This window comes from Stigmatopora nigra, unplaced genomic scaffold (genome assembly GCF_051989575.1).
Source record: "Stigmatopora nigra isolate UIUO_SnigA unplaced genomic scaffold, RoL_Snig_1.1 HiC_scaffold_24, whole genome shotgun sequence".
NCBI lineage: Eukaryota > Metazoa > Chordata > Actinopteri > Syngnathiformes > Syngnathidae > Stigmatopora > Stigmatopora nigra.
In genome coordinates this window covers 429441-451148 of record NW_027551603.1, presented here as the reverse complement: position 1 = coordinate 451148, position 21708 = coordinate 429441, and the positions used below count along the sequence as shown (strand labels likewise).

General features: G+C 54.7%; 121 pseudogenes; all 121 read left to right on the top strand.

The window, feature by feature from the left end:
• The first annotated feature begins 5 nt into the window (after nt 1-5).
• On the top strand, nt 6-124 carry LOC144189524 (5S ribosomal RNA; annotated as a pseudogene).
• Nucleotides 125-180: 56 nt separating this feature from the next.
• Nucleotides 181-309, top strand: LOC144187009 (5S ribosomal RNA; annotated as a pseudogene).
• A 56-nt stretch (nt 310-365) lies between these two features.
• LOC144183162 (5S ribosomal RNA) lies at nt 366-484 on the top strand (annotated as a pseudogene).
• Nucleotides 485-540: 56 nt separating this feature from the next.
• LOC144184631 (5S ribosomal RNA) lies at nt 541-669 on the top strand (annotated as a pseudogene).
• A 56-nt stretch (nt 670-725) lies between these two features.
• Nucleotides 726-844, top strand: LOC144185892 (5S ribosomal RNA; annotated as a pseudogene).
• A 56-nt stretch (nt 845-900) lies between these two features.
• On the top strand, nt 901-1019 carry LOC144189559 (5S ribosomal RNA; annotated as a pseudogene).
• Nucleotides 1020-1075: 56 nt separating this feature from the next.
• Nucleotides 1076-1194, top strand: LOC144183290 (5S ribosomal RNA; annotated as a pseudogene).
• A 56-nt stretch (nt 1195-1250) lies between these two features.
• Nucleotides 1251-1369, top strand: LOC144190831 (5S ribosomal RNA; annotated as a pseudogene).
• Nucleotides 1370-1425: 56 nt separating this feature from the next.
• On the top strand, nt 1426-1544 carry LOC144188448 (5S ribosomal RNA; annotated as a pseudogene).
• Nucleotides 1545-1600: 56 nt separating this feature from the next.
• Nucleotides 1601-1719, top strand: LOC144190448 (5S ribosomal RNA; annotated as a pseudogene).
• A 56-nt stretch (nt 1720-1775) lies between these two features.
• LOC144185077 (5S ribosomal RNA) lies at nt 1776-1904 on the top strand (annotated as a pseudogene).
• Nucleotides 1905-1960: 56 nt separating this feature from the next.
• LOC144185451 (5S ribosomal RNA) lies at nt 1961-2089 on the top strand (annotated as a pseudogene).
• A 56-nt stretch (nt 2090-2145) lies between these two features.
• On the top strand, nt 2146-2264 carry LOC144191368 (5S ribosomal RNA; annotated as a pseudogene).
• A 56-nt stretch (nt 2265-2320) lies between these two features.
• On the top strand, nt 2321-2449 carry LOC144184867 (5S ribosomal RNA; annotated as a pseudogene).
• Nucleotides 2450-2505: 56 nt separating this feature from the next.
• Nucleotides 2506-2624, top strand: LOC144183388 (5S ribosomal RNA; annotated as a pseudogene).
• A 56-nt stretch (nt 2625-2680) lies between these two features.
• LOC144188680 (5S ribosomal RNA) lies at nt 2681-2799 on the top strand (annotated as a pseudogene).
• A 56-nt stretch (nt 2800-2855) lies between these two features.
• Nucleotides 2856-2974, top strand: LOC144182627 (5S ribosomal RNA; annotated as a pseudogene).
• A 56-nt stretch (nt 2975-3030) lies between these two features.
• Nucleotides 3031-3159, top strand: LOC144181893 (5S ribosomal RNA; annotated as a pseudogene).
• Nucleotides 3160-3400: 241 nt separating this feature from the next.
• On the top strand, nt 3401-3519 carry LOC144182462 (5S ribosomal RNA; annotated as a pseudogene).
• Nucleotides 3520-3575: 56 nt separating this feature from the next.
• LOC144185730 (5S ribosomal RNA) lies at nt 3576-3694 on the top strand (annotated as a pseudogene).
• A 56-nt stretch (nt 3695-3750) lies between these two features.
• Nucleotides 3751-3879, top strand: LOC144184629 (5S ribosomal RNA; annotated as a pseudogene).
• Nucleotides 3880-3935: 56 nt separating this feature from the next.
• LOC144185881 (5S ribosomal RNA) lies at nt 3936-4054 on the top strand (annotated as a pseudogene).
• Nucleotides 4055-4110: 56 nt separating this feature from the next.
• LOC144187381 (5S ribosomal RNA) lies at nt 4111-4229 on the top strand (annotated as a pseudogene).
• Nucleotides 4230-4285: 56 nt separating this feature from the next.
• Nucleotides 4286-4404, top strand: LOC144191080 (5S ribosomal RNA; annotated as a pseudogene).
• A 56-nt stretch (nt 4405-4460) lies between these two features.
• Nucleotides 4461-4579, top strand: LOC144190830 (5S ribosomal RNA; annotated as a pseudogene).
• Nucleotides 4580-4635: 56 nt separating this feature from the next.
• On the top strand, nt 4636-4754 carry LOC144188446 (5S ribosomal RNA; annotated as a pseudogene).
• A 56-nt stretch (nt 4755-4810) lies between these two features.
• Nucleotides 4811-4929, top strand: LOC144187481 (5S ribosomal RNA; annotated as a pseudogene).
• A 56-nt stretch (nt 4930-4985) lies between these two features.
• LOC144185166 (5S ribosomal RNA) lies at nt 4986-5114 on the top strand (annotated as a pseudogene).
• Nucleotides 5115-5170: 56 nt separating this feature from the next.
• LOC144186709 (5S ribosomal RNA) lies at nt 5171-5299 on the top strand (annotated as a pseudogene).
• A 56-nt stretch (nt 5300-5355) lies between these two features.
• LOC144182616 (5S ribosomal RNA) lies at nt 5356-5474 on the top strand (annotated as a pseudogene).
• Nucleotides 5475-5530: 56 nt separating this feature from the next.
• Nucleotides 5531-5659, top strand: LOC144181892 (5S ribosomal RNA; annotated as a pseudogene).
• A 56-nt stretch (nt 5660-5715) lies between these two features.
• Nucleotides 5716-5844, top strand: LOC144187203 (5S ribosomal RNA; annotated as a pseudogene).
• Nucleotides 5845-5900: 56 nt separating this feature from the next.
• LOC144182460 (5S ribosomal RNA) lies at nt 5901-6019 on the top strand (annotated as a pseudogene).
• A 56-nt stretch (nt 6020-6075) lies between these two features.
• LOC144185728 (5S ribosomal RNA) lies at nt 6076-6194 on the top strand (annotated as a pseudogene).
• A 56-nt stretch (nt 6195-6250) lies between these two features.
• LOC144185870 (5S ribosomal RNA) lies at nt 6251-6369 on the top strand (annotated as a pseudogene).
• A 56-nt stretch (nt 6370-6425) lies between these two features.
• Nucleotides 6426-6544, top strand: LOC144183244 (5S ribosomal RNA; annotated as a pseudogene).
• A 56-nt stretch (nt 6545-6600) lies between these two features.
• On the top strand, nt 6601-6719 carry LOC144188679 (5S ribosomal RNA; annotated as a pseudogene).
• A 56-nt stretch (nt 6720-6775) lies between these two features.
• On the top strand, nt 6776-6894 carry LOC144187480 (5S ribosomal RNA; annotated as a pseudogene).
• A 56-nt stretch (nt 6895-6950) lies between these two features.
• Nucleotides 6951-7079, top strand: LOC144183282 (5S ribosomal RNA; annotated as a pseudogene).
• Nucleotides 7080-7135: 56 nt separating this feature from the next.
• Nucleotides 7136-7264, top strand: LOC144184365 (5S ribosomal RNA; annotated as a pseudogene).
• A 56-nt stretch (nt 7265-7320) lies between these two features.
• LOC144191367 (5S ribosomal RNA) lies at nt 7321-7439 on the top strand (annotated as a pseudogene).
• Nucleotides 7440-7495: 56 nt separating this feature from the next.
• LOC144186913 (5S ribosomal RNA) lies at nt 7496-7624 on the top strand (annotated as a pseudogene).
• Nucleotides 7625-7680: 56 nt separating this feature from the next.
• On the top strand, nt 7681-7799 carry LOC144186417 (5S ribosomal RNA; annotated as a pseudogene).
• Nucleotides 7800-7855: 56 nt separating this feature from the next.
• LOC144188678 (5S ribosomal RNA) lies at nt 7856-7974 on the top strand (annotated as a pseudogene).
• A 56-nt stretch (nt 7975-8030) lies between these two features.
• LOC144188579 (5S ribosomal RNA) lies at nt 8031-8149 on the top strand (annotated as a pseudogene).
• Nucleotides 8150-8205: 56 nt separating this feature from the next.
• Nucleotides 8206-8334, top strand: LOC144182278 (5S ribosomal RNA; annotated as a pseudogene).
• Nucleotides 8335-8390: 56 nt separating this feature from the next.
• Nucleotides 8391-8519, top strand: LOC144186919 (5S ribosomal RNA; annotated as a pseudogene).
• A 56-nt stretch (nt 8520-8575) lies between these two features.
• On the top strand, nt 8576-8694 carry LOC144185492 (5S ribosomal RNA; annotated as a pseudogene).
• Nucleotides 8695-8750: 56 nt separating this feature from the next.
• LOC144185727 (5S ribosomal RNA) lies at nt 8751-8869 on the top strand (annotated as a pseudogene).
• A 56-nt stretch (nt 8870-8925) lies between these two features.
• On the top strand, nt 8926-9054 carry LOC144186742 (5S ribosomal RNA; annotated as a pseudogene).
• A 56-nt stretch (nt 9055-9110) lies between these two features.
• LOC144188445 (5S ribosomal RNA) lies at nt 9111-9229 on the top strand (annotated as a pseudogene).
• Nucleotides 9230-9285: 56 nt separating this feature from the next.
• Nucleotides 9286-9404, top strand: LOC144187478 (5S ribosomal RNA; annotated as a pseudogene).
• A 56-nt stretch (nt 9405-9460) lies between these two features.
• LOC144185165 (5S ribosomal RNA) lies at nt 9461-9589 on the top strand (annotated as a pseudogene).
• Nucleotides 9590-9645: 56 nt separating this feature from the next.
• LOC144186708 (5S ribosomal RNA) lies at nt 9646-9774 on the top strand (annotated as a pseudogene).
• A 56-nt stretch (nt 9775-9830) lies between these two features.
• Nucleotides 9831-9949, top strand: LOC144182605 (5S ribosomal RNA; annotated as a pseudogene).
• Nucleotides 9950-10005: 56 nt separating this feature from the next.
• Nucleotides 10006-10134, top strand: LOC144181891 (5S ribosomal RNA; annotated as a pseudogene).
• A 56-nt stretch (nt 10135-10190) lies between these two features.
• Nucleotides 10191-10319, top strand: LOC144187202 (5S ribosomal RNA; annotated as a pseudogene).
• A 56-nt stretch (nt 10320-10375) lies between these two features.
• Nucleotides 10376-10494, top strand: LOC144182459 (5S ribosomal RNA; annotated as a pseudogene).
• A 56-nt stretch (nt 10495-10550) lies between these two features.
• LOC144185726 (5S ribosomal RNA) lies at nt 10551-10669 on the top strand (annotated as a pseudogene).
• Nucleotides 10670-10725: 56 nt separating this feature from the next.
• LOC144185856 (5S ribosomal RNA) lies at nt 10726-10844 on the top strand (annotated as a pseudogene).
• A 56-nt stretch (nt 10845-10900) lies between these two features.
• Nucleotides 10901-11019, top strand: LOC144183243 (5S ribosomal RNA; annotated as a pseudogene).
• Nucleotides 11020-11075: 56 nt separating this feature from the next.
• Nucleotides 11076-11194, top strand: LOC144188676 (5S ribosomal RNA; annotated as a pseudogene).
• Nucleotides 11195-11250: 56 nt separating this feature from the next.
• LOC144187477 (5S ribosomal RNA) lies at nt 11251-11369 on the top strand (annotated as a pseudogene).
• A 56-nt stretch (nt 11370-11425) lies between these two features.
• Nucleotides 11426-11554, top strand: LOC144183281 (5S ribosomal RNA; annotated as a pseudogene).
• A 56-nt stretch (nt 11555-11610) lies between these two features.
• Nucleotides 11611-11739, top strand: LOC144184364 (5S ribosomal RNA; annotated as a pseudogene).
• Nucleotides 11740-11795: 56 nt separating this feature from the next.
• LOC144191366 (5S ribosomal RNA) lies at nt 11796-11914 on the top strand (annotated as a pseudogene).
• A 56-nt stretch (nt 11915-11970) lies between these two features.
• LOC144186911 (5S ribosomal RNA) lies at nt 11971-12099 on the top strand (annotated as a pseudogene).
• A 56-nt stretch (nt 12100-12155) lies between these two features.
• LOC144186416 (5S ribosomal RNA) lies at nt 12156-12274 on the top strand (annotated as a pseudogene).
• Nucleotides 12275-12330: 56 nt separating this feature from the next.
• LOC144188675 (5S ribosomal RNA) lies at nt 12331-12449 on the top strand (annotated as a pseudogene).
• Nucleotides 12450-12505: 56 nt separating this feature from the next.
• Nucleotides 12506-12624, top strand: LOC144190520 (5S ribosomal RNA; annotated as a pseudogene).
• A 56-nt stretch (nt 12625-12680) lies between these two features.
• LOC144182275 (5S ribosomal RNA) lies at nt 12681-12809 on the top strand (annotated as a pseudogene).
• A 56-nt stretch (nt 12810-12865) lies between these two features.
• LOC144186917 (5S ribosomal RNA) lies at nt 12866-12994 on the top strand (annotated as a pseudogene).
• Nucleotides 12995-13050: 56 nt separating this feature from the next.
• LOC144185491 (5S ribosomal RNA) lies at nt 13051-13169 on the top strand (annotated as a pseudogene).
• A 56-nt stretch (nt 13170-13225) lies between these two features.
• On the top strand, nt 13226-13344 carry LOC144185725 (5S ribosomal RNA; annotated as a pseudogene).
• A 56-nt stretch (nt 13345-13400) lies between these two features.
• LOC144186741 (5S ribosomal RNA) lies at nt 13401-13529 on the top strand (annotated as a pseudogene).
• A 56-nt stretch (nt 13530-13585) lies between these two features.
• Nucleotides 13586-13704, top strand: LOC144185844 (5S ribosomal RNA; annotated as a pseudogene).
• Nucleotides 13705-13760: 56 nt separating this feature from the next.
• On the top strand, nt 13761-13879 carry LOC144183242 (5S ribosomal RNA; annotated as a pseudogene).
• A 56-nt stretch (nt 13880-13935) lies between these two features.
• LOC144189694 (5S ribosomal RNA) lies at nt 13936-14054 on the top strand (annotated as a pseudogene).
• Nucleotides 14055-14110: 56 nt separating this feature from the next.
• On the top strand, nt 14111-14229 carry LOC144191205 (5S ribosomal RNA; annotated as a pseudogene).
• A 56-nt stretch (nt 14230-14285) lies between these two features.
• LOC144183126 (5S ribosomal RNA) lies at nt 14286-14404 on the top strand (annotated as a pseudogene).
• Nucleotides 14405-14460: 56 nt separating this feature from the next.
• On the top strand, nt 14461-14579 carry LOC144190690 (5S ribosomal RNA; annotated as a pseudogene).
• A 56-nt stretch (nt 14580-14635) lies between these two features.
• Nucleotides 14636-14754, top strand: LOC144182324 (5S ribosomal RNA; annotated as a pseudogene).
• A 56-nt stretch (nt 14755-14810) lies between these two features.
• Nucleotides 14811-14919, top strand: LOC144187075 (5S ribosomal RNA; annotated as a pseudogene).
• Nucleotides 14920-14975: 56 nt separating this feature from the next.
• LOC144185563 (5S ribosomal RNA) lies at nt 14976-15104 on the top strand (annotated as a pseudogene).
• A 56-nt stretch (nt 15105-15160) lies between these two features.
• Nucleotides 15161-15279, top strand: LOC144188626 (5S ribosomal RNA; annotated as a pseudogene).
• Nucleotides 15280-15335: 56 nt separating this feature from the next.
• On the top strand, nt 15336-15454 carry LOC144187758 (5S ribosomal RNA; annotated as a pseudogene).
• Nucleotides 15455-15510: 56 nt separating this feature from the next.
• On the top strand, nt 15511-15629 carry LOC144187363 (5S ribosomal RNA; annotated as a pseudogene).
• Nucleotides 15630-15685: 56 nt separating this feature from the next.
• Nucleotides 15686-15804, top strand: LOC144190446 (5S ribosomal RNA; annotated as a pseudogene).
• A 56-nt stretch (nt 15805-15860) lies between these two features.
• Nucleotides 15861-15989, top strand: LOC144184078 (5S ribosomal RNA; annotated as a pseudogene).
• Nucleotides 15990-16045: 56 nt separating this feature from the next.
• LOC144189271 (5S ribosomal RNA) lies at nt 16046-16164 on the top strand (annotated as a pseudogene).
• A 56-nt stretch (nt 16165-16220) lies between these two features.
• LOC144184809 (5S ribosomal RNA) lies at nt 16221-16349 on the top strand (annotated as a pseudogene).
• A 56-nt stretch (nt 16350-16405) lies between these two features.
• Nucleotides 16406-16534, top strand: LOC144187008 (5S ribosomal RNA; annotated as a pseudogene).
• Nucleotides 16535-16590: 56 nt separating this feature from the next.
• Nucleotides 16591-16709, top strand: LOC144181758 (5S ribosomal RNA; annotated as a pseudogene).
• Nucleotides 16710-16765: 56 nt separating this feature from the next.
• On the top strand, nt 16766-16894 carry LOC144186740 (5S ribosomal RNA; annotated as a pseudogene).
• A 56-nt stretch (nt 16895-16950) lies between these two features.
• On the top strand, nt 16951-17069 carry LOC144186633 (5S ribosomal RNA; annotated as a pseudogene).
• Nucleotides 17070-17125: 56 nt separating this feature from the next.
• On the top strand, nt 17126-17244 carry LOC144190445 (5S ribosomal RNA; annotated as a pseudogene).
• A 56-nt stretch (nt 17245-17300) lies between these two features.
• Nucleotides 17301-17419, top strand: LOC144187347 (5S ribosomal RNA; annotated as a pseudogene).
• A 56-nt stretch (nt 17420-17475) lies between these two features.
• On the top strand, nt 17476-17584 carry LOC144187074 (5S ribosomal RNA; annotated as a pseudogene).
• Nucleotides 17585-17640: 56 nt separating this feature from the next.
• On the top strand, nt 17641-17769 carry LOC144182642 (5S ribosomal RNA; annotated as a pseudogene).
• A 56-nt stretch (nt 17770-17825) lies between these two features.
• LOC144184363 (5S ribosomal RNA) lies at nt 17826-17954 on the top strand (annotated as a pseudogene).
• A 56-nt stretch (nt 17955-18010) lies between these two features.
• Nucleotides 18011-18129, top strand: LOC144186155 (5S ribosomal RNA; annotated as a pseudogene).
• Nucleotides 18130-18185: 56 nt separating this feature from the next.
• On the top strand, nt 18186-18314 carry LOC144184866 (5S ribosomal RNA; annotated as a pseudogene).
• Nucleotides 18315-18370: 56 nt separating this feature from the next.
• On the top strand, nt 18371-18489 carry LOC144190521 (5S ribosomal RNA; annotated as a pseudogene).
• A 56-nt stretch (nt 18490-18545) lies between these two features.
• LOC144184808 (5S ribosomal RNA) lies at nt 18546-18674 on the top strand (annotated as a pseudogene).
• Nucleotides 18675-18730: 56 nt separating this feature from the next.
• Nucleotides 18731-18859, top strand: LOC144187006 (5S ribosomal RNA; annotated as a pseudogene).
• A 56-nt stretch (nt 18860-18915) lies between these two features.
• Nucleotides 18916-19034, top strand: LOC144191377 (5S ribosomal RNA; annotated as a pseudogene).
• Nucleotides 19035-19090: 56 nt separating this feature from the next.
• Nucleotides 19091-19209, top strand: LOC144191923 (5S ribosomal RNA; annotated as a pseudogene).
• A 56-nt stretch (nt 19210-19265) lies between these two features.
• On the top strand, nt 19266-19384 carry LOC144190768 (5S ribosomal RNA; annotated as a pseudogene).
• Nucleotides 19385-19440: 56 nt separating this feature from the next.
• On the top strand, nt 19441-19559 carry LOC144191424 (5S ribosomal RNA; annotated as a pseudogene).
• Nucleotides 19560-19615: 56 nt separating this feature from the next.
• LOC144183977 (5S ribosomal RNA) lies at nt 19616-19734 on the top strand (annotated as a pseudogene).
• A 56-nt stretch (nt 19735-19790) lies between these two features.
• Nucleotides 19791-19909, top strand: LOC144189923 (5S ribosomal RNA; annotated as a pseudogene).
• A 56-nt stretch (nt 19910-19965) lies between these two features.
• On the top strand, nt 19966-20084 carry LOC144182285 (5S ribosomal RNA; annotated as a pseudogene).
• Nucleotides 20085-20140: 56 nt separating this feature from the next.
• LOC144190149 (5S ribosomal RNA) lies at nt 20141-20259 on the top strand (annotated as a pseudogene).
• Nucleotides 20260-20315: 56 nt separating this feature from the next.
• LOC144186738 (5S ribosomal RNA) lies at nt 20316-20444 on the top strand (annotated as a pseudogene).
• A 56-nt stretch (nt 20445-20500) lies between these two features.
• Nucleotides 20501-20619, top strand: LOC144185832 (5S ribosomal RNA; annotated as a pseudogene).
• Nucleotides 20620-20675: 56 nt separating this feature from the next.
• On the top strand, nt 20676-20794 carry LOC144183241 (5S ribosomal RNA; annotated as a pseudogene).
• A 56-nt stretch (nt 20795-20850) lies between these two features.
• On the top strand, nt 20851-20969 carry LOC144185821 (5S ribosomal RNA; annotated as a pseudogene).
• Nucleotides 20970-21025: 56 nt separating this feature from the next.
• LOC144190829 (5S ribosomal RNA) lies at nt 21026-21144 on the top strand (annotated as a pseudogene).
• Nucleotides 21145-21200: 56 nt separating this feature from the next.
• On the top strand, nt 21201-21319 carry LOC144190689 (5S ribosomal RNA; annotated as a pseudogene).
• A 56-nt stretch (nt 21320-21375) lies between these two features.
• LOC144187346 (5S ribosomal RNA) lies at nt 21376-21494 on the top strand (annotated as a pseudogene).
• Nucleotides 21495-21550: 56 nt separating this feature from the next.
• On the top strand, nt 21551-21659 carry LOC144187073 (5S ribosomal RNA; annotated as a pseudogene).
• The last annotated feature ends 49 nt before the right edge of the window (nt 21660-21708 follow it).

Below are 21708 nucleotides of genomic sequence, written 5' to 3'. Positions count from 1 at the left end.
GTACCGCCCACGGCCATACCACCCTGAAAAGGCCCGATCTCGTCCGATCTCGGCAGCCAAGCATGGTTCGGCCTGGTTAGTACCTGATTGGGAGACCGCTTGGGAATACCAGGTGCTGTGAGCATCATACCCCGCACCTTTTTCGACATTTCATGGGTGTCCATCTGCAAGAGCAGTACCGCTCACGGCCATACCACCCTGATAAGGCCCGATCTCGCCCGATCTCGTCCGATCTCGGCAGCCAAGCAGGGTTCTGCCTGTTTAGTACCTGATTGGGAGACCGCTTGGGATTACCAGGTGCTGTGAGCATCTTGCCCCGCATCTTTTTCGACATTTCATGGGTGTCCATCTGCGAAAGTAGTACCGCTCACGGCCATACCACCCTGAGAAGGCCCAATCTCCTCCGATCTCGGAAGCCAAGCATGGTACGGCCTGGTAAGTACCTGATTGGGAGACCGCTTGGGAATACCAGGTGCTGTGAGCATCATACCCCGCATCTTTTTCGACATTTCATGGGTGTCCATCTGCTAGTGCAGTACCGCTCACGGCCATACCACCCTGAAAAGGCCCGATCTCGTCCGATCTCGTCCGATCTCGGAAGCCAAACATGGATCGGCCTGGTTAGTACCTAATTGGGAGACCGCTTGGGAATACCAGGTGCTGTGAGCATCATACCCCGCATCTTTTTCGACATTTCATGGGTGTCCATCTGCTAGTGCAGTACCGCTCACGGCCATACCACCCTGAAAAGGCCCGATCTCGTCCGATCTCGGCAGCCAAGCATGGTTCGGCCTGGTTAGTACCTGATTGGGAGACCGCTTGGGAATACCAGGTGCTGTGAGCATCATACCCAGCATCTTTTTCGACATTTCATGGGTGTCCATCTGCAAGAGCAGTACTGCTCACGGCCATACCACCCTGAAAAGGCCCAATCTCGTCCGATCTCGGAAGCCAAGCATGGTTCGGCCTGGTTAGTACCTGATTGGGAGACCGCTTGGGAATACCAGGTGCTGTGAGCATCATACCCCGCATCTTTTTCGACATTTCATGGGTGTCCATCTGCTAGTACAGTACCGGTCACGGCCATACCACCCTGAAAAGGCCCGATCTCGTCCGATCTCGGAAGCCAAGCATGGTTCGGCCTGGTTAGTACCTGATTAGGAGACCGCTTGGAAATACCAGGTGCTGTGAGCATCATACCCCGCATCTTTTTCGACATTTCATGGGTGTCCATCTGCTAGTGCAGTACCGCTCACGGCCATACCACCCTGAAAAGGCCCGATCTCGTCCGATCTCGGCAGCCAAGCATGGTTCGGCCTGTTTAGTACCTGATTGGGAGACCGCTTCGGAATACCAGGTGCTGTGAGCATCATACCCCGCATCTTTTTCGACATTTCATGGGTGTCCATCTGCTAATGCAGTACCGCTCACGGCCATACCACCCTGAAAAGGCCCGATCTCGCCCGATCTCGGAAGCCAAGCATGGTTCGGCCTGGTTAGTACCTGATTGGGAGACCGCTTGGGAATACCAGGTGCTGTGAGCATCATACCCCGCATCTTTTTCGACATTTCATGGGTGTCCATCTGCTAGTGCAGTCCCGCTCACGGCCATACCACCCTGAAAAGGCCCGATCTCGTCCGATCTCGGAAGCCAAGCATTGTTCGGCCTGTTTAGTACCTGATTGGGAGACCGCTTGGGAATACCAGGTGCTGTGAGCATCATACCCCGCATCTTTTTCGACATTCCATGGGTGTCCATCTGCAAGAGCAGTACCGCTCACGGCCATACCACCCTGATAAGGCCCGACCTCGCCCGATCTCGTCTGATCTCGACAGCCAAGCATGGTTCGGCCTGGTTAGTACCTGATTGGGAGACCGCTTGGGAATACCAGGTGCTGTGAGCATCATACCCCGCATCTTTTTCGACATTTCATGGGTGTCCATCTGCTAGTGCAGTACCGCTCACGGCCATACCACCCTGATAAGGCCCGATCTCGCCCGATTTTTTCCGATCTCGGCAGCCAAGCATGGTTCGGCCTGGTTAGTACCTGATTGGGAGACCGCTTGGGAATACCAGGTGCTGTGAGCATCATACCCCGCATATTTTTCGACATTTCATGGGTGTCCATCTGCAAGAGCAGTACCGCTCACGGCCATACCACCCTGTAAAGGCCCGATCTCGTCCGATCTTGGAGGCCAAGCATGGTTCGGCCTGGTTAGTACCTGATTGGGAGACCGCTTGGGAATACCAGGTGCTGTGAGCATCATACCCCGCATCTTTTTCGACATTTCATGGGTGTCCATCTGCTAGTGCAGTACCGCTCACGGCCATACAACCCTGATAAGGCCCGATCTCGTCCGATCTCGTCCGATCTCGGCAGCCAAGCATGGTTCGGCCTGTTTAGTACCTGATTGGGAGACCGCTTGGGAATACCAGGTGCTGTGAGCATCATACCTCGCATCTTTTTCGACATTTCATGGGTGTCCATCTGCATGAGCAGTACCGCTCACGGCCATACCACCCTGAAAAGGCCCGATCTTGTCCGATCTCAGAAGCCAAGCATGGTTCGGTCTGGTTAGTACCTGATTGGGAGACCGCTTGGGAATACCAGGTGCTGTGAGCATCACACCACGCATCTTTTTCGACATTTCATGGGTGTCCATCTGCTAGTGCAGTACCGCTCACGGCCATACCACCCTGAAAAGGCCCGATCTCGTCCGATCTCGGCAGCCAAGCATGGTTCGGCCTGTTTAGTACCTGATTGGGAGACCGCTTGGGAATACCAGGTGCTGTGAGCATCATACCCCGCATCTTTTTCGACATTTCATGGGTGTCCATCTGCTAATGCAGTACCGCTCACGGCCATACCACCCTGAAAAGGCCCGATCTCGTCCGATCTCGGAAGCCAAGCATGGTCCGGCCTGGTTAGTACCTGATTGGGAGACCGCTTGGGAATACCAGGTGCTGTGAGCATCATACCCCGCATCTTTTTCGACATTTCATGGGTGTCCATCTGCAAGAGCAGTACCGCTCACGGCCATACCACCCTGAAAAGGCCCGATCTCGCCCGATCTCGTCCGATCTCGGCAGCCAAGCATGGTTCGGCCTGGTTAGTACCTGATTGGGAGACCGCTTGGGAATACCAGGTGCTGTGAGCATCATACCCCGCACCTTTTTCGACATTTCATGGGTGTCCATCTGCAAGAGCAGTACCGCTCACGGCCATACCACCCTGATAAGGCCCGATCTCGCCCAATCTCGTCCGATCTCGGCAGCCAAGCAGGGTTCTGCCTGTTTAGTACCTGATTGGGAGACCGCTTGGGATTACCAGGTGCTGTGAGCATCTTGCCCCGCATCTTTTTCGACATTTCATGGGTGTCCATCTGCAAGAGTAGTACCGCTCACGGCCATACCACCCTGAAAAGGCCCAATCTCCTCCGATCTCGGAAGCCAAACATGGTTCGGCCTGGTAAGTACCTGATTGGGAGACCGCTTGGGAATACCAGGTGCTGTGAGCATCATACCCCGCATCTTTTTCGACATTTCATGGGTGTCCATCTGCAAAAGCAGTACCGCTCACGGCCATACCACCCTGAAAAGGCCCGATTTCGCCCGATCTAGGTAGCCAAGCATGGTCCGGCCTGGTTAGTACCTGATTGGGAGACCGCTTGGGAATACCAGGTGCTGTGAGCATCATACCCCGCATCTTTTTCGACATTTCATGGGTGTCCATCTGCTAGTGCAGTACCGCTCACGGCCATACCACCCTGAAAAGGCCCGATCTCGTCCGATCTCGTCCGATCTCGGAAGCCAAACATGGATCGGCCTGGTTAGTACCTAATTGGGAGACCGCTTGGGAATACCAGGTGCTGTGAGCATCATACCCCGCATCTTTTTCGACATTTCATGGGTGTCCATCTGCTAGTGCAGTACCGCTCACGGCCATACCACCCTGAAAAGGCCCGATCTCGTCCGATCTCGGCAGCCAAGCATGGTTCGGCCTGGTTAGTACCTGATTGGGAGACCGCTTGGGAATACCAGGTGCTGTGAGCATCATACCCAGCATCTTTTTCGACATTTCATGGGTGTCCATCTGCAAGAGCAGTACTGCTCACGGCCATACCACCCTGAAAAGGCCCAATCTCGTCCGATCTTGGAAGCCAAGCATGGTTCGGCCTGGTTAGTACCTGATTGGGAGACCGCTTGGGAATACCAGGTGCTGTGAGCATCATACCCCGCATCTTTTTCGACATTTCATGGGTGTCCATCTGCTAGTACAGTACCGGTCACGGCCATACCACCCTGAAAAGGCCCGATCTCGTCCGATCTCGGAAGCCAAGCATGGTTCGGCCTGGTTAGTACCTGATTGGGAGACCGCTTGGAAATACCAGGTGCTGTGAGCATCATACCCCGCATCTTTTTCGACATTTCATGGGTGTCCATCTGCTAGTGCAGTACCGCTCACGGCCATACCACCCTGAAAAGGCCCGATCTCGTCCGATCTCGGCAGCCAAGCATGGTTCGGCCTGTTTAGTACCTGATTGGGAGACCGCTTCGGAATACCAGGTGCTGTGAGCATCATACCCCGCATCTTTTTCGACATTTCATGGGTGTCCATCTGCTAATGCAGTACCGCTCACGGCCATACCACCCTGAAAAGGCCCGATCTCGCCCGATCTCGGAAGCCAAGCATGGTTCGGCCTGGTTAGTACCTGATTGGGAGACCGCTTGGGAATACCAGGTGCTGTGAGCATCATACCCCGCATCTTTTTCGACATTTCATGGGTGTCCATCTGCTAGTGCAGTCCCGCTCACGGCCATACCACCCTGAAAAGGCCCGATCTCGTCCGATCTCGGAAGCCAAGCATGGTTCGGCCTGTTTAGTACCTGATTGGGAGACCGCTTGGGAATACCAGGTGCTGTGAGCATCATACCCCGCATCTTTTTCGACATTCCATGGGTGTCCATCTGCAAGAGCAGTACCGCTCACGGCCATACCACCCTGATAAGGCCCGACCTCGCCCGATCTCGTCTGATCTCGGCAGCCAAGCATGGTTCGGCCTGGTTAGTATCTGATTGGGAGACCGCTTGGGAATACCAGGTGCTGTGAGCATCATACCCCGCATCTTTTTCGACATTTCATGGGTGTCCATCTGCTAGTGCAGTACCGCTCACGGCCATACCACCCTGATAAGGCCCGATCTCGCCCGATTTCGTCCGATCTCAGCAGCCAAGCATGGTTCGGCCTGGTTAGTACCTGTTTGGGAGACCGCTTGGGAATACCAGGTGCTGTGAGCATCATACCCCGCATATTTTTCGACATTTCATGGGTGTCCATCTGCAAGAGCAGTACCGCTCACGGCCATACCACCCTGAAAAGGCCCGATCTCGTCCGATCTCGGAAGCCAAGCATGGTCCGGCCTGGTTAGTACCTGATTGGGAGACCGCTTGGGAATACCAGGTGCTGTGAGCATCATACCCCGCATCTTTTTCGACATTTCATGGGTGTCCATCTGCAAGAGCAGTACCGCTCACGGCCATACCACCCTGAAAAGGCCCGATCTCGCCCGATCTCGTCCGATCTCGGCAGCCAAGCATGGTTCGGCCTGGTTAGTACCTGATTGGGAGACCGCTTGGGAATACCAGGTGCTGTGAGCATCAGACCCCGCACCTTTTTCGACATTTCATGGGTGTCCATCTGCAAGAGCAGTACCGCTCACGGCCATACCACCCTGATAAGGCCCGATCTCGCCCGATCTCGTCCGATCTCGGCAGCCAAGCAGGGTTCTGCCTGTTTAGTACCTGATTGGGAGACCGTTTGGGATTACCAGGTGCTGTGAGCATCTTGCCCCGCATCTTTTTCGACATTTCATGGGTGTCCATCTGCAAGAGTAGTACCGCTCACGGCCATACCACCCTGAAAAGGCCCAATCTCCTCCGATCTCGGAAGCCAAACATGGTTCGGCCTGGTAAGTACCTGATTGGGAGACCGCTTGGGAATACCAGGTGCTGTGAGCATCATACCCCGCATCTTTTTCGACATTTCATGGGTGTCCATCTGCAAAAGCAGTACCGCTCACGGCCATACCACCCTGAAAAGGCCCGATTTCGCCCGATCTAGGTAGCCAAGCATGGTCCGGCCTGGTTAGTACCTGATTGGGAGACCGCTTGGGAATACCAGGTGCTGTGAGCATCATACCCCGCATCTTTTTCGACATTTCATGGGTGTCCATCTGCTAGTGCAGTACTGCTCACGGCCATACCACCCTGAAAAGGCCCGATCTCGTCCGATCTCGGCAGCCAAGCATGGTTCGGCCTGGTTAGTACCTGATTGGGAGACCGCTTGGGAATACCAGGTGCTGTGAGCATCATACCCAGCATCTTTTTCGACATTTCATGGGTGTCCATCTGCAAGAGCAGTACCCCTCACGGCCATACCACCCTGAAAAGGCCCGATCTCGTCCGATCTCGGAAGCCACGCATGGTTCGGCCTGTTTAGTACCTGATTGGGAGACCGCTTGGGAATACCAGGTGCTGTGAGCATCATACCCCGCATCTTTTTCGACATTTCATGGGTGTCCATCTGCTAGTGCAGTACCGCTCACGGCCATACCACCCTGAAAAGGCCCGATCTCGTCCGATCTCGGCAGCCAAGCATGGTTCGGCCTGTTTAGTACCTGATTGGGAGACCGCTTGGGAATACCAGGTGCTGTGAGCATCATACCCCGCATCTTTTTCGACATTTCATGGGTGTCCATCTGCTAGTGCAGTCCCGCTCACGGCCATACCACCCTGAAAAGGCCCGATCTCGTCCGATCTCGGAAGCCAAGCATGGTTCGGCCTGTTTAGTACCTGATTGGGAGACCGCTTGGGAATACCAGGTGCTGTGAGCATCATACCCCGCATCTTTTTCGACATTCCATGGGTGTACATCTGCAAGAGCAGTACCGCTCACGGCCATACCACCCTGATAAGGCCCGACCTCGCCCGATCTCGTCTGATCTCGGCAGCCAAGCATGGTTCGGCCTGGTTAGTACCTGATTGGGAGACCGCTTGGGAATACCAGGTGCTGTGAGCATCATACCCCGCATCTTTTTCGACATTTCATGGGTGTCCATCTGCTAGTGCAGTACCGCTCACGGCCATACCACCCTGATAAGGCCCGATCTCGCCCGATTTCGTCCGATCTCGGCAGCCAAGCATGGTTCGGCCTGGTTAGTACCTGATTGGGAGACCGCTTGGGAATACCAGGTGCTGTGAGCATCATACCCCGCATATTTTTCGACATTTCATGGGTGTCCATCTGCAAGAGCAGTACCGCTCACGGCCATACCACCCTGTAAAGGCCCGATCTCGTCCGATCTTGGAGGCCAAGCATGGTTCGGCCTGGTTAGTACCTGATTGGGAGACCGCTTGGGAATACCAGGTGCTGTGAGCATCATACCCCGCATCTTTTTCGACATTTCATGGGTGTCCATCTGCTAGTGCAGTACCGCTCACGGCCATACAACCCTGATAAGGCCCGATCTCGTCCGATCTCGTGCGATCTCGGCAGCCAAGCATGGTTCAGCCTGTTTAGTACCTGATTGGGAGACCGCTTGGGAATACCAGGTGCTGTGAGCATCATACCTCGCATCTTTTTCGACATTTCATGGGTGTCCATCTGCATGAGCAGTACCGCTCACGGCCATACCACCCTGAAAAGGCCCGATCTTGTCCGATCACAGAAGCCAAGCATGGTTCGGTCTGGTTAGTACCTGATTGGGAGACCGCTTGGGAATACCAGGTGCTGTGAGCATCACACCACGCATCTTTTTCGACATTTCATGGGTGTCCATCTGCTAGTGCAGTACCGCTCACGGCCATACCACCCTGAAAAGGCCCGATCTCGTCCGATCTCGGCAGCCAAGCATGGTTCGGCCTGTTTAGTACCTGATTGGGAGACCGCTTGGGAATACCAGGTGCTGTGAGCAGCATACCCCGCATCTTTTTCGACATTTCATGGGTGTCCATCTGCTAATGCAGTACCGCTCACGGCCATACCACCCTGAAAAGGCCCGATCTCGTCCGATCTCGGAAGCCAAGCATGGTCCGGCCTGGTTAGTACCTGATTGGGAGACCGCTTGGGAATACTAGGTGCTGTGAGCATCATACCCCGCATCTTTTTCGACATTTCATGGGTGTCCATCTGCAAGAGCAGTACCGCTCACGGCCATACCACCCTGAAAAGGCCCGATCTCGCCCGATCTCGTCCGATCTCGGCAGCCAAGCATGGTTCGGCCTGGTTAGTACCTGATTGGGAGACCGCTTGGGAACACCAGGTGCTGTGAGCATCATACCCCGCACCTTTTTCGACATTTCATGGGTGTCCATCTGCAAGAGCAGTACCGCTCACGGCCATACTACCCTGATAAGGCCCGATCTCGCCCGATCTCGTCCGATCTCGGCAGCCAAGCAGGGTTCTGCCTGTTTAGTACCTGATTGGGAGACCGCTTGGGATTACCAGGTGCTGTGAGCATCTTGCCCCGCATCTTTTTCGACATTTCATGGGTGTCCATCTGCAGGAGTAGTACCGCTCACGGCCATACCACCCTGAAAAGGCCCATTCTCCTCCGATCTCGGAAGCCAAACATGGTTCGGCCTGGTAAGTACCTGATTGGGAGACCGCTTGGGAATACCAGGTGCTGTGAGCATCATACCCCGCATCTTTTTCGACATTTCATGGGTGTCCATCTGCAAAAGCAGTACCGCTCACGGCCATACCACCCTGAAAAGGCCCGATTTCGCCCGATCTAGGTAGCCAAGCATGGTCCGGCCTGGTTAGTACCTGATTGGGAGACCGCTTGGGAATACCAGGTGCTGTGAGCATCATACCCCGCATCTTTTTCGACATTTCATGGGTGTCCATCTGCTAGTGCAGTACCGCTCACGGCCATACCACCCTGAAAAGGCCCGATCTCGTCCGATCTCGTCCGATCTCGGAAGCCAAACATGGATCGGCCTGGTTAGTACCTAATTGGGAGACCGCTTGGGAATACCAGATGCTGTGAGCATCATACCCCGCATCTTTTTCGACATTTCATGGGTGTCCATCTGCTAATGCAGTACCGCTCACGGCCATACCACCCTGAAAAGGCCCGATCTCGCCCGATCTCGGAAGCCAAGCATGGTTCGGCCTGGTTAGTACCTGATTGGGAGACCGCTTGGGAATACCAGGTGCTGTGAGCATCATACCCCGCATCTTTTTCGACATTTCATGGGTGTCCATCTGCTAGTGCAGTCCCGCTCACGGCCATACCACCCTGAAAAGGCCCGATCTCGTCCGATCTCGGAAGCCAAGCATGGTTCGGCCTGTTTAGTACCTGATTGGGAGACCGCTTGGGAATACCAGGTGCTGTGAGCATCATACCCCGCATCTTTTTCGACATTCCATGGGTGTCCATCTGCAAGAGCAGTACCGCTCACGGCCATACCACCCTGATAAGGCCCGACCTCGCCCGATCTCGTCTGATCTCGGCAGCCAAGCATGGTTCGGCCTGGTTAGTATCTGATTGGGAGACCGCTTGGGAATACCAGGTGCTGTGAGCATCATACCCCGCATCTTTTTCGACATTTCATGGGTGTCCATCTGCTAGTGCAGTACCGCTCACGGCCATACCACCCTGATAAGGCCCGATCTCGCCCGATTTCGTCCGATCTCAGCAGCCAAGCATGGTTCGGCCTGGTTAGTACCTGTTTGGGAGACCGCTTGGGAATACCAGGTGCTGTGAGCATCATACCCCGCATATTTTTCGACATTTCATGGGTGTCCATCTGCAAGAGCAGTACCGCTCACGGCCATACCACCCTGAAAAGGCCCGATCTCGTCCGATCTCGGAAGCCAAGCATGGTCCGGCCTGGTTAGTACCTGATTGGGAGACCGCTTGGGAATACCAGGTGCTGTGAGCATCATACCCCGCATCTTTTTCGACATTTCATGGGTGTCCATCTGCAAGAGCAGTACCGCTCACGGCCATACCACCCTGAAAAGGCCCGATCTCGCCCGATCTCGTCCGATCTCGGCAGCCAAGCATGGTTCGGCCTGGTTAGTACCTGATTGGGAGACCGCTTGGGAATACCAGGTGCTGTGAGCATCAGACCCCGCACCTTTTTCGACATTTCATGGGTGTCCATCTGCAAGAGCAGTACCGCTCACGGCCATACCACCCTGATAAGGCCCGATCTCGCCCGATCTCGTCCGATCTCGGCAGCCAAGCAGGGTTCTGCCTGTTTAGTACCTGATTGGGAGACCGTTTGGGATTACCAGGTGCTGTGAGCATCTTGCCCCGCATCTTTTTCGACATTTCATGGGTGTCCATCTGCAAGAGTAGTACCGCTCACGGCCATACCACCCTGAAAAGGCCCAATCTCCTCCGATCTCGGAAGCCAAACATGGTTCGGCCTGGTAAGTACCTGATTGGGAGACCGCTTGGGAATACCAGGTGCTGTGAGCATCATACCCCGCATCTTTTTCGACATTTCATGGGTGTCCATCTGCAAAAGCAGTACCGCTCACGGCCATACCACCCTGAAAAGGCCCGATTTCGCCCGATCTAGGTAGCCAAGCATGGTCCGGCCTGGTTAGTACCTGATTGGGAGACCGCTTGGGAATACCAGGTGCTGTGAGCATCATACCCCGCATCTTTTTCGACATTTCATGGGTGTCCATCTGCTAGTGCAGTACTGCTCACGGCCATACCACCCTGAAAAGGCCCGATCTCGTCCGATCTCGGCAGCCAAGCATGGTTCGGCCTGGTTAGTACCTGATTGGGAGACCGCTTGGGAATACCAGGTGCTGTGAGCATCATACCCAGCATCTTTTTCGACATTTCATGGGTGTCCATCTGCAAGAGCAGTACCCCTCACGGCCATACCACCCTGAAAAGGCCCGATCTCGTCCGATCTCGGAAGCCACGCATGGTTCGGCCTGTTTAGTACCTGATTGGGAGACCGCTTGGGAATACCAGGTGCTGTGAGCATCATACCCCGCATCTTTTTCGACATTTCATGGGTGTCCATCTGCTAGTGCAGTACCGCTCACGGCCATACCACCCTGAAAAGGCCCGATCTCGTCCGATCTCGGCAGCCAAGCATGGTTCGGCCTGTTTAGTACCTGATTGGGAGACCGCTTGGGAATACCAGGTGCTGTGAGCATCATACCCCGCATCTTTTTCGACATTTCATGGGTGTCCATCTGCTAGTGCAGTCCCGCTCACGGCCATACCACCCTGAAAAGGCCCGATCTCGTCCGATCTCGGAAGCCAAGCATGGTTCGGCCTGTTTAGTACCTGATTGGGAGACCGCTTGGGAATACCAGGTGCTGTGAGCATCATACCCCGCATCTTTTTCGACATTCCATGGGTGTACATCTGCAAGAGCAGTACCGCTCACGGCCATACCACCCTGATAAGGCCCGACCTCGCCCGATCTCGTCTGATCTCGGCAGCCAAGCATGGTTCGGCCTGGTTAGTACCTGATTGGGAGACCGCTTGGGAATACCAGGTGCTGTGAGCATCATACCCCGCATCTTTTTCGACATTTCATGGGTGTCCATCTGCTAGTGCAGTACCGCTCACGGCCATACCACCCTGATAAGGCCCGATCTCGCCCGATTTCGTCCGATCTCGGCAGCCAAGCATGGTTCGGCCTGGTTAGTACCTGATTGGGAGACCGCTTGGGAATACCAGGTGCTGTGAGCATCATACCCCGCATATTTTTCGACATTTCATGGGTGTCCATCTGCAAGAGCAGTACCGCTCACGGCCATACCACCCTGTAAAGGCCCGATCTCGTCCGATCTTGGAGGCCAAGCATGGTTCGGCCTGGTTAGTACCTGATTGGGAGACCGCTTGGGAATACCAGGTGCTGTGAGCATCATACCCCGCATCTTTTTCGACATTTCATGGGTGTCCATCTGCTAGTGCAGTACCGCTCACGGCCATACAACCCTGATAAGGCCCGATCTCGTCCGATCTCGTGCGATCTCGGCAGCCAAGCATGGTTCAGCCTGTTTAGTACCTGATTGGGAGACCGCTTGGGAATACCAGGTGCTGTGAGCATCATACCTCGCATCTTTTTCGACATTTCATGGGTGTCCATCTGCATGAGCAGTACCGCTCACGGCCATACCACCCTGAAAAGGCCCGATCTTGTCCGATCACAGAAGCCAAGCATGGTTCGGTCTGGTTAGTACCTGATTGGGAGACCGCTTGGGAATACCAGGTGCTGTGAGCATCACACCACGCATCTTTTTCGACATTTCATGGGTGTCCATCTGCTAGTGCAGTACCGCTCACGGCCATACCACCCTGAAAAGGCCCGATCTCGTCCGATCTCGGCAGCCAAGCATGGTTCGGCCTGTTTAGTACCTGATTGGGAGACCGCTTGGGAATACCAGGTGCTGTGAGCAGCATACCCCGCATCTTTTTCGACATTTCATGGGTGTCCATCTGCTAATGCAGTACCGCTCACGGCCATACCACCCTGAAAAGGCCCGATCTCGTCCGGTCTCGGAAGCCAAGCATGGTCCGGCCTGGTTAGTACCTGATTGGGAGACCGCTTGGGAATACTAGGTGCTGTGAGCATCATACCCCGCATCTTTTTCGACATTTCATGGGTGTCCATCTGCAAGAGCAGTACCGCTCACGGCCATACCACCCTGAAAAGGCCCGATCTCGCCCGATCTCGTCCGATCTCGGCAGCCAAGCATGGTTCGGCCTGGTTAGTACCTGATTGGGAGACCGCTTGGGAACACCAGGTGCTGTGAGCATCATACCCCGCACCTTTTTCGACATTTCATGGGTGTCCATCTGCAAGAGCAGTACCGCTCACGGCCATACTACCCTGATAAGGCCCGATCTCGCCCGATCTCGTCCGATCTCGGCAGCCAAGCAGGGTTCTGCCTGTTTAGTACCTGATTGGGAGACCGCTTGGGATTACCAGGTGCTGTGAGCATCTTGCCCCGCATCTTTTTCGACATTTCATGGGTGTCCATCTGCAGGAGTAGTACCGCTCACGGCCATACCACCCTGAAAAGGCCCATTCTCCTCCGATCTCGGAAGCCAAACATGGTTCGGCCTGGTAAGTACCTGATTGGGAGACCGCTTGGGAATACCAGGTGCTGTGAGCATCATACCCCGCATCTTTTTCGACATTTCATGGGTGTCCATCTGCAAAAGCAGTACCGCTCACGGCCATACCACCCTGAAAAGGCCCGATTTCGCCCGATCTAGGTAGCCAAGCATGGTCCGGCCTGGTTAGTACCTGATTGGGAGACCGCTTGGGAATACCAGGTGCTGTGAGCATCATACCCCGCATCTTTTTCGACATTTCATGGGTGTCCATCTGCTAGTGCAGTACCGCTCACGGCCATACCACCCTGAAAAGGCCCGATCTCGTCCGATCTCGTCCGATCTCGGAAGCCAAACATGGATCGGCCTGGTTAGTACCTAATTGGGAGACCGCTTGGGAATACCAGATGCTGTGAGCATCATACCCCGCATCTTTTTCGACATTTCATGGGTGTCCATCTGCTAGTGCAGTACCGCTCACGGCCATACCACCCTGAAAAGGCCCGATCTCGTCCGATCTCGGCAGCCAAGCATGGTTCGGCCTGGTTAGTACCTGATTGGGAGACCGCTTGGGAATACCAGGTGCTGTGAGCATCATACCCAGCATCTTTTTCGACATTTCATGGGTGTCCATCTGCAAGAGCAGTACCCCTCACGGCCATACCACCCTGAAAAGGCCCGATCTCGTCCGATCTCGGAAGCCACGCATGGTTCGGCCTGTTTAGTACCTGATTGGGAGACCGCTTGGGAATACCAGGTGCTGTGAGCATCATACCCCGCATTTTTTTCGACATTTCATGGGTGTCCATCTGCAAAAGCAGTACCGCTCACGGCCATACCACCCTGAAAAGGCCCGATCTCGCCCGATCTCGGCAGCCAAGCATGGTTCGGCCTGGTTAGTACCTGATTGGGAGACCGCTTGGGAATACCAGGTGCTGTGAGCATCATACCCCGCATCTTTTTCGACATTTCATGGGTGTCCATCTGCTAGTGCAGTACCGCTCACGGCCATACCACCCGGAAAAGGCCCGATCTCGTCCGATCTCGGAAGCCAAGCATGGTTCGGCCTGGTTAGTACCTGATTGGGAGACCGCTTGGAAATACCAGGTGCTGTGAGCATCATACCCCGCATCTTTTTCGACATTTCATGGGTGTCCATCTGCTAGTGCAGTACCGCTCACGGCCATACCACCCTCAAAAGGCCCGATCTCGTCCGATCTCGGCAGCCAAGCATGGTTCGGCCTGTTTAGTACCTGATTGGGAGACCGCTTCGGAATACCAGGTGCTGTGAGCATCATACCCCGCATCTTTTTCGACATTTCATGGGTGTCCATCTGCTAGTGCAGTACCGCTCACGGCCATACCACCCTGAAAAGGCCCGATCTCGTCCGATCTCGGAAGCCAAGCATCGTTCGGCCTGTTTAGTACCTGATTGGGAGACCGCTTGGGAATACCAGGTGCTGTGAGCATCATACCCCGCATATTTTTCGACATTTCATGGGTGTCCATCTGCAAGTGCAGTACCGCTCACGGCCATACCACCCTGAAAAGACCCGATCTCGCCCGATCTCGGAAGTCAAGCATGGTTCGGCCTGGTTAGTACCTGATTGGGAGACCGCTTGGGAATACCAGGTGCTGTGAGCATCATACCCCGCATCTTTTTCGACATTTCATGGGTGTCCATCTGCTAGTGCAGTACCGCTCATGGCCATACCACCCTGAAAAGGCCCGATCTCGGAAGCCAAGCATGGTTCGGCCTGTTTAGTACCTGATTGGGAGACCGCTTGGGAATACCAGGTGCTGTGAGCATCATACCCCGCATCTTTTTCGACATTTCATGGGTGTCCATCTGCTAGTGCAGTACCGCTCACGGCCATACCACCCTGATAAGGCCCGATCTCGCCCGATTTCGTCCGATCTCGGCAGCCAAGCATGGTTCGGCCTGTTTAGTACCTGATTGGGAGACCGCTTGGGAATACCAGGTGCTGTGAGCATCATACCTCGCATCTTTTTCGACATTTCATGGGTGTCCATCTGCAAGAGCAGTACCGCTCACGGCCATACCACCCTGAAAAGGCCCGATCTTGTCCGATCTCGGAAGCCAAGCATGGTTCGGCCTGGTTAGTACCTGATTGGGAGACCGCTTGGGAATACCAGGTGCTGTGAGCATCATACCCCGCATCTTTTTCGACATTTCATGGGTGTCCATCTGCTAGTGCAGTACCGCTCACGGCCATACCACCCTGAAAAGGCCTGATCTCGTCCGATCTCGGAAGCCAAGCATGGTTCGGCCTGGTTAGTACCTGATTGGGAGACCGCTTGGGAATACCAGGTGCTGTGAGCATCATACCCCGCATCTTTTTCGACATTTCATGGGTGTCCATCTGCTAGTGCAGTACCGCTCACGGCCATACCACCCTGAAAAGGCCCGATCTCGTCAGATCTTGGAAGCCAAGCATGGTTCGGCCTGGTTAGTACCTGGTTGGGAGACCGCTTGGGAATACCAGGTGCTGTGAGCATCATACCCCGCATCTTTTTCGACATTTCATGGGTGTCCATCTGCAAAAGCAGTACCGCTCACGGCCATACCACCCTGAAAAGGCCCGATCTCGTCCGATCTCGGAAGCCAAGCATTGTTCGGCCTGTTTAGTACCTGATTGGGAGACCGCTTGGGAATACCAGGTGCTGTGAGCATCAGACCCCGCATCTTTTTCGACATTTCATGGGTGTCCATCTGCAAGAGCAGTACCGCTCACGGCCATACCACCCTGATAAGGCCCGATCTCGCCTGATCTCGTCCGATCTCGGCATCCAAGCATGGTTCGGCCTGGTTAGTACCTGATTGGGAGACCGCTTGGGAATACCAGGTGCTGTGAGCATCATACCCCGCATCTTTTTCGACATTTCATGGGTGTCCATCTGCTAGTGCAGTACCGCTCACGGCCATACCACCCTGAAAAGGCCCGATCTCGTCCGATCTCGGAAGCCAAGCATGGTTCGGCCTGGTTAGTACCTGATTGGGAGACCGCTTGGGAATACCAGGTGCTGTGAGCATCATACCCCGCATCTTTTTCGACATTTCATGGGTGTCCATCTGCAAGAGCAGTACCGCTCACAGCCATACCACCCTGAAAAGGCCCGATCTCGCCCGATCTCGTCCGATCTCGGCAGCCAAGCATTGTTCGGCCTGGTTAGTACCTGATTGGGAGACCGCTTGGGAATACCAGGTGCTGTGAGCATCATACCCCGCACCTTTTTCGACATTTCATGGGTGTCCATCTGCAAGAGCAGTACCGCTCACGGCCATACCACCCTGATAAGGCCCGATCTCGCCCGATCTCGTCCGATCTCGGCAGCCAAGCAGGGTTCTGCCTGTTTAGTACCTGATTGGGAGACCGCTTGGGATTACCAGGTGCTGTGAGCATCTTGCCCCGCATCTTTTTCGACATTTCATGGGTGTCCATCTGCAAGAGTAGTACCGCTCACGGCCATACCACCCTGAAAAGGCCCAATCTCCTCCGATCTCGGAAGCTAAACATGGTTCGGCCTGGTAAGTACCTGATTGGGAGACCGCTTGGGAATACCGGGTGCTGTGAGCATCATACCCCGCATCTTTTTCGACATTTCATGGGTGTCCATCTGCTAGTGCAGTACCGCTCACGGCCATACCACCCTGAAAAGGCCCGATCTCGTCCGATCTCGTCCGATCTCGGAAGCCAAACATGGATCGGCCTGGTTAGTACCTAATTGGGAGACCGCTTGGGAATACCAGATGCTGTGAGCATCATACCCCGCATCTTTTTCGACATTTCATGGGTGTCCATCTGCAAGAGCAGTACCGCTCACGGCCATACCCCCCATAAAAGGCCCGATCTCGTCCGATTTCGGCAGCCAAGCATGGTTCGGCCTGTTTAGTACCTGATTGGGAGACCGCTTCGGAATACCAGGTGCTGTGAGCATCATACCCCGCATCTTTTTCGCCATTTCATGGGTGTCCATCTGCTAGTGCAGTACCGCTCACGGCCATACCACCCTGAAAAGGCCCGATCTCGTCCGATCTCGGAAGCCAAGCATTGTTCGGCCTGTTTAGTACCTGATTGGGAGACCGCTTGGGAATACCAGGTGCTGTGAGCATCATACCCCGCATATTTTTCGACATTTCATGGGTGTCCATCTGCAAGTGCAGTACCGCTCACGGCCATACCACCCTGAAAAGACCCGATCTCGCCCGATCTCGGAAGCCAAGCATGGTTCGGCCTGGTTAGTACCTGATTGGGAGACCGCTTGGGAATACCAGGTGCTGTGAGCATCATACCCCGCATCTTTTTCGACATTTCATGGGTGTCCATCTGCTAGTGCAGTACCGCTCATGGCCATACCACCCTGAAAAGGCCCGATCTCGGAAGCCAAGCATGGTTCGGCCTGTTTAGTACCTGATTGGGAGACCGCTTGGGAATACCAGGTGCTGTGAGCATCATACCCCGCATCTTTTTCGACATTTCATGGGTGTCCATCTGCAAGAGCAGTACCGCTCACGGCCATACCACCCTGATAAGGCCCGATCTCGCCCGATCTCGTCCGATCTCGGCAGCCAAGCATGGTTCGGCCTGGTTAGTACCTGATTGGGAGACCGCTTGGGAATACCAGGTGCTGTGAGCATCATACCCCGCATCTTTTTCGACATTTCATGGGTGTCCATCTGCTAGTGCAGTACCGCTCACGGCCATACCACCCTGATAAGGCCCGATCTCGCCCGATTTCGTCCGATCTCGGCAGCCAAGCATGGTTCGGCCTGGTTAGTACCTGATTGGGAGACCGCTTGGGAATACCAGGTGCTGTGAGCATCATACCCCGCATATTTTTCGACATTTCATGGGTGTCCATCTGCAAGAGCAGTACCGCTCATGGCCATACCACCCTGTAAAGGCCCGATCTCGTCCGATCTTGGAAGCCAAGCATGGTTCGGCCTGGTTAGAACCTGATTGGGAGACCGCTTGGGTATACCAGGTGCTGTGAGCATCATACCCCGCATCTTTTTCGACATTTCATGGGTGTCCATCTGCTAGTGCAGTACCGCTCACGGCCATACAACCCTGATAAGGCCCGATCTCGTCCGATCTCGTCCGATCTCGGCAGCCAAGCATGGTTCGGCCTGTTTAGTACCTGATTGGGAGACCGCTTGGGAATACCAGGTGCTGTGAGCATCATACCTCGCATCTTTTTCGACATTTCATGGGTGTCCATCTGCTAGTGCAGTACCGCTCACGGCCATACCACCCTGAAAAGGCCCGATCTCGTCCGATCTCGGCAGCCAAGCATGGTTCGGCCTGTTTAGTACCTGATTGGGACACCGCTTGGGAATACCAGGTGCTGTGAGCATCATACCCCGCATCTTTTTCGACATTTCATGGGTGTCCATCTGCAAGAGCAGTACCGCTCACAGCCATACCACCCTGAAAAGGCCCGATCTCGCCCGATCTCGTCCGATCTCGGCAGCCAAGCATTGTTCGGCCTGGTTAGTACCTGATTGGGAGACCGCTTGGGAATACCAGGTGCTGTGAGCATCATACCCCGCACCTTTTTCGACATTTCATGGGTGTCCATCTGCAAGAGCAGTACCGCTCACGGCCATACCACCCTGATAAGGCCCGATCTCGCCCGATCTCGTCCGATCTCGGCAGCCAAGCAGGGTTCTGCCTGTTTAGTACCTGATTGGGAGACCGCTTGGGATTACCAGGTGCTGTGAGCATCTTGCCCCGCATCTTTTTCGACATTTCATGGGTGTCCATCTGCAAGAGTAGTACCGCTCACGGCCATACCACCCTGAAAAGGCCCAATCTCCTCCGATCTCGGAAGCTAAACATGGTTCGGCCTGGTAAGTACCTGATTGGGAGACCGCTTGGGAATACCAGGTGCTGTGAGCATCATACCCCGCATCTTTTTCGACATTTCATGGGTGTCCATCTGCTAGTGCAGTACCGCTCACGGCCATACCACCCTGAAAAGGCCCGATCTCGTCCGATCTCGGAAGCCAAGCATGGTTCGGCCTGGTTAGTACCTGATTGGGAGACCGCTTGTGGATACCCGGTGCTGTGAGCATCATACCCCGCATCTTTTTCGACATTTCATGGGTGTCCATCTGCTAGTGCAGTACCGCTACCGGCCATACCACCCTGAAAAAGCCCGATCTCGTCCGATCTCGGAAGCCAAGCATGGTTCGGCCTGGTTAGTACCTGATTGGGAGACCGCTTGGGAATACCAGGTGCTGTGAGCATCATACCCCGCATCTTTTTCGACATTTCATGGGTGTCCATCTGCTAGTGCAGTACCGCTCACGGCCATACCACCCTGAAAAGGCCCGATCTCGTCCGATCTCGGCAGCCAAGCATGATTCGGCCTGTTTAGTACCTGATTGGGAGACCGCTTGGGAATACCAGGTGCTGTGAGCATCATACCCCGCATCTTTTTCGACATTTCATGGGTGTCCATCTGCAAGTGCAGTACCGCTCTCGGCCATACCACCCTGAAAAGGCCCGACCTCGCCCGATCTCGGCAGCCAAGCATGGTTCGGCCTGGTTAGTACCTGATTGGGAGACCGCTTGGGAATACCAGGTGCTGTGAGCATCATACCCCGCATCTTTTTCGACATTTCATGGGTGTCCATCTGCATGAGCAGTATTGCTCACGGCCATACCACCCTGAAAAGGCCCGATCTCGTCCGATCTCGGAAGCCAAGCATGGTTCGGCCTGGTTAGTACCTGATTGGGAGACCGCTTGGGAATACCAGTTGCTGTGAGCATCATACCCTGCATGTTTTTCGACATTTCATGGGTGTCCATCTGCAAGAGCAGTACCGCTCATGGCCATACCACCCTGAAAAGGCTCGATCTCGTCCGATCTAGGAAGCCAAGCATGGTTCGGCCTGGTTAGTACCTGATTGGGAGACCGCTTGGGAATACCAGGTGCTGTGAGCATCATACCCCGCATCTTTTTCGACATTTCATGGGTGTCCATCTGCTAGTGCAGTACCGCTCACGGCCATACCACCCTGAAAAGGCCCGATCTCGCCCGATCTCGGAAGCCAAGCATGGTTCGGCCTGTTTAGTACCTGATTGGGAGACCGCTTGGGAATACCAGGTGCTGTGAGCATCATACCCCGCATCTTTTTCGACATTTCATGGGTGTCCATCTGTTAGTGCAGTACCGCTCACGGCCATACCACCCTGAAAAGGCCCGATCTCGTCCGATCTCGTCCGATCTCGGAAGCCAAACATGGATCGGCCTGGTTAGTACCTAATTGGGAGACCGCTTGGGAATACCAGATGCTGTGAGCATCATACCCCGCATCTTTTTCGACATTTCATGGGTGTCCATCTGCTAGTGCAGTACCGCTCACGGCCATACCACCCTGAAAAGGCCCGATCTCGTCCGATCTCGGCAGCCAAGCATGGTTCGGCCTGGTTAGTACCTGATTGGGAGACCGCTTGGGAATACCAGGTGCTGTGAGCATCATACCCAGCATCTTTTTCGACATTTCATGGGTGTCCATCTGCAAGAGCAGTACCCCTCACGGCCATACCACCCTGAAAAGGCCCGATCTCGTCCGATCTCGGAAGCCACGCATGGTTCGGCCTGTTTAGTACCTGATTGGGAGACCGCTTGGGAATACCAGGTGCTGTGAGCATCATACCCCGCATCTTTTTCGACATTTCATGGGTGTCCATCTGCAAAAGCAGTACCGCTCACGGCCATACCACCCTGAAAAGGCCCGATCTCGTCCGATCTCGGCAGCCAAGCATGGTTCGGCCTGGTTAGTACCTGATTGGGAGACCGCTTGGGAATACCAGGTGCTGTGAGCATCATACCCCGCATCTTTTTCGACATTTCATGGGTGTCCATCTGCTAGTGCAGTACCGCTCACGGCCATACCACCCTGAAAAGGCCCGATCTCGTCCGATCTCGGCAGCCAAGCATGGTTCGGCCTGTTTAGTACCTGATTGGGAGACCGCTTCGGAATACCAGGTGCTGTGAGCATCATACCCCGCATCTTTTTCGACATTTCATGGGTGTCCATCTGCTAGTGCAGTACCGCTCACGGCCATACCACCCTGAAAAGGCCCGATCTCGTCCGATCTCGGAAGCCAAGCATCGTTCGGCCTGTTTAGTACCTGATTGGGAGACCGCTTGGGAATACCAGGTGCTGTGAGCATCATACCCCGCATATTTTTCGACATTTCATGGGTGTCCATCTGCAAGTGCAGTACCGCTCACGGCCATACCACCCTGAAAAGACCCGATCTCGCCCGATCTCGGAAGCCAAGCATGGTTCGGCCTGGTTAGTACCTGATTGGGAGACCGCTTGGGAATACCAGGTGCTGTGAGCATCATACCCCGCATCTTTTTCGACATTTCATGGGTGTCCATCTGCTAGTGCAGTACCGCTCATGGCCATACCACCCTGAAAAGGCCCGATCTCGGAAGCCAAGCATGGTTCGGCCTGTTTAGTACCTGATTGGGAGACCGCTTGGGAATACCAGGTGCTGTGAGCATCATACCCCGCATCTTTTTCGACATTTCATGGGTGTCCATCTGCAAGAG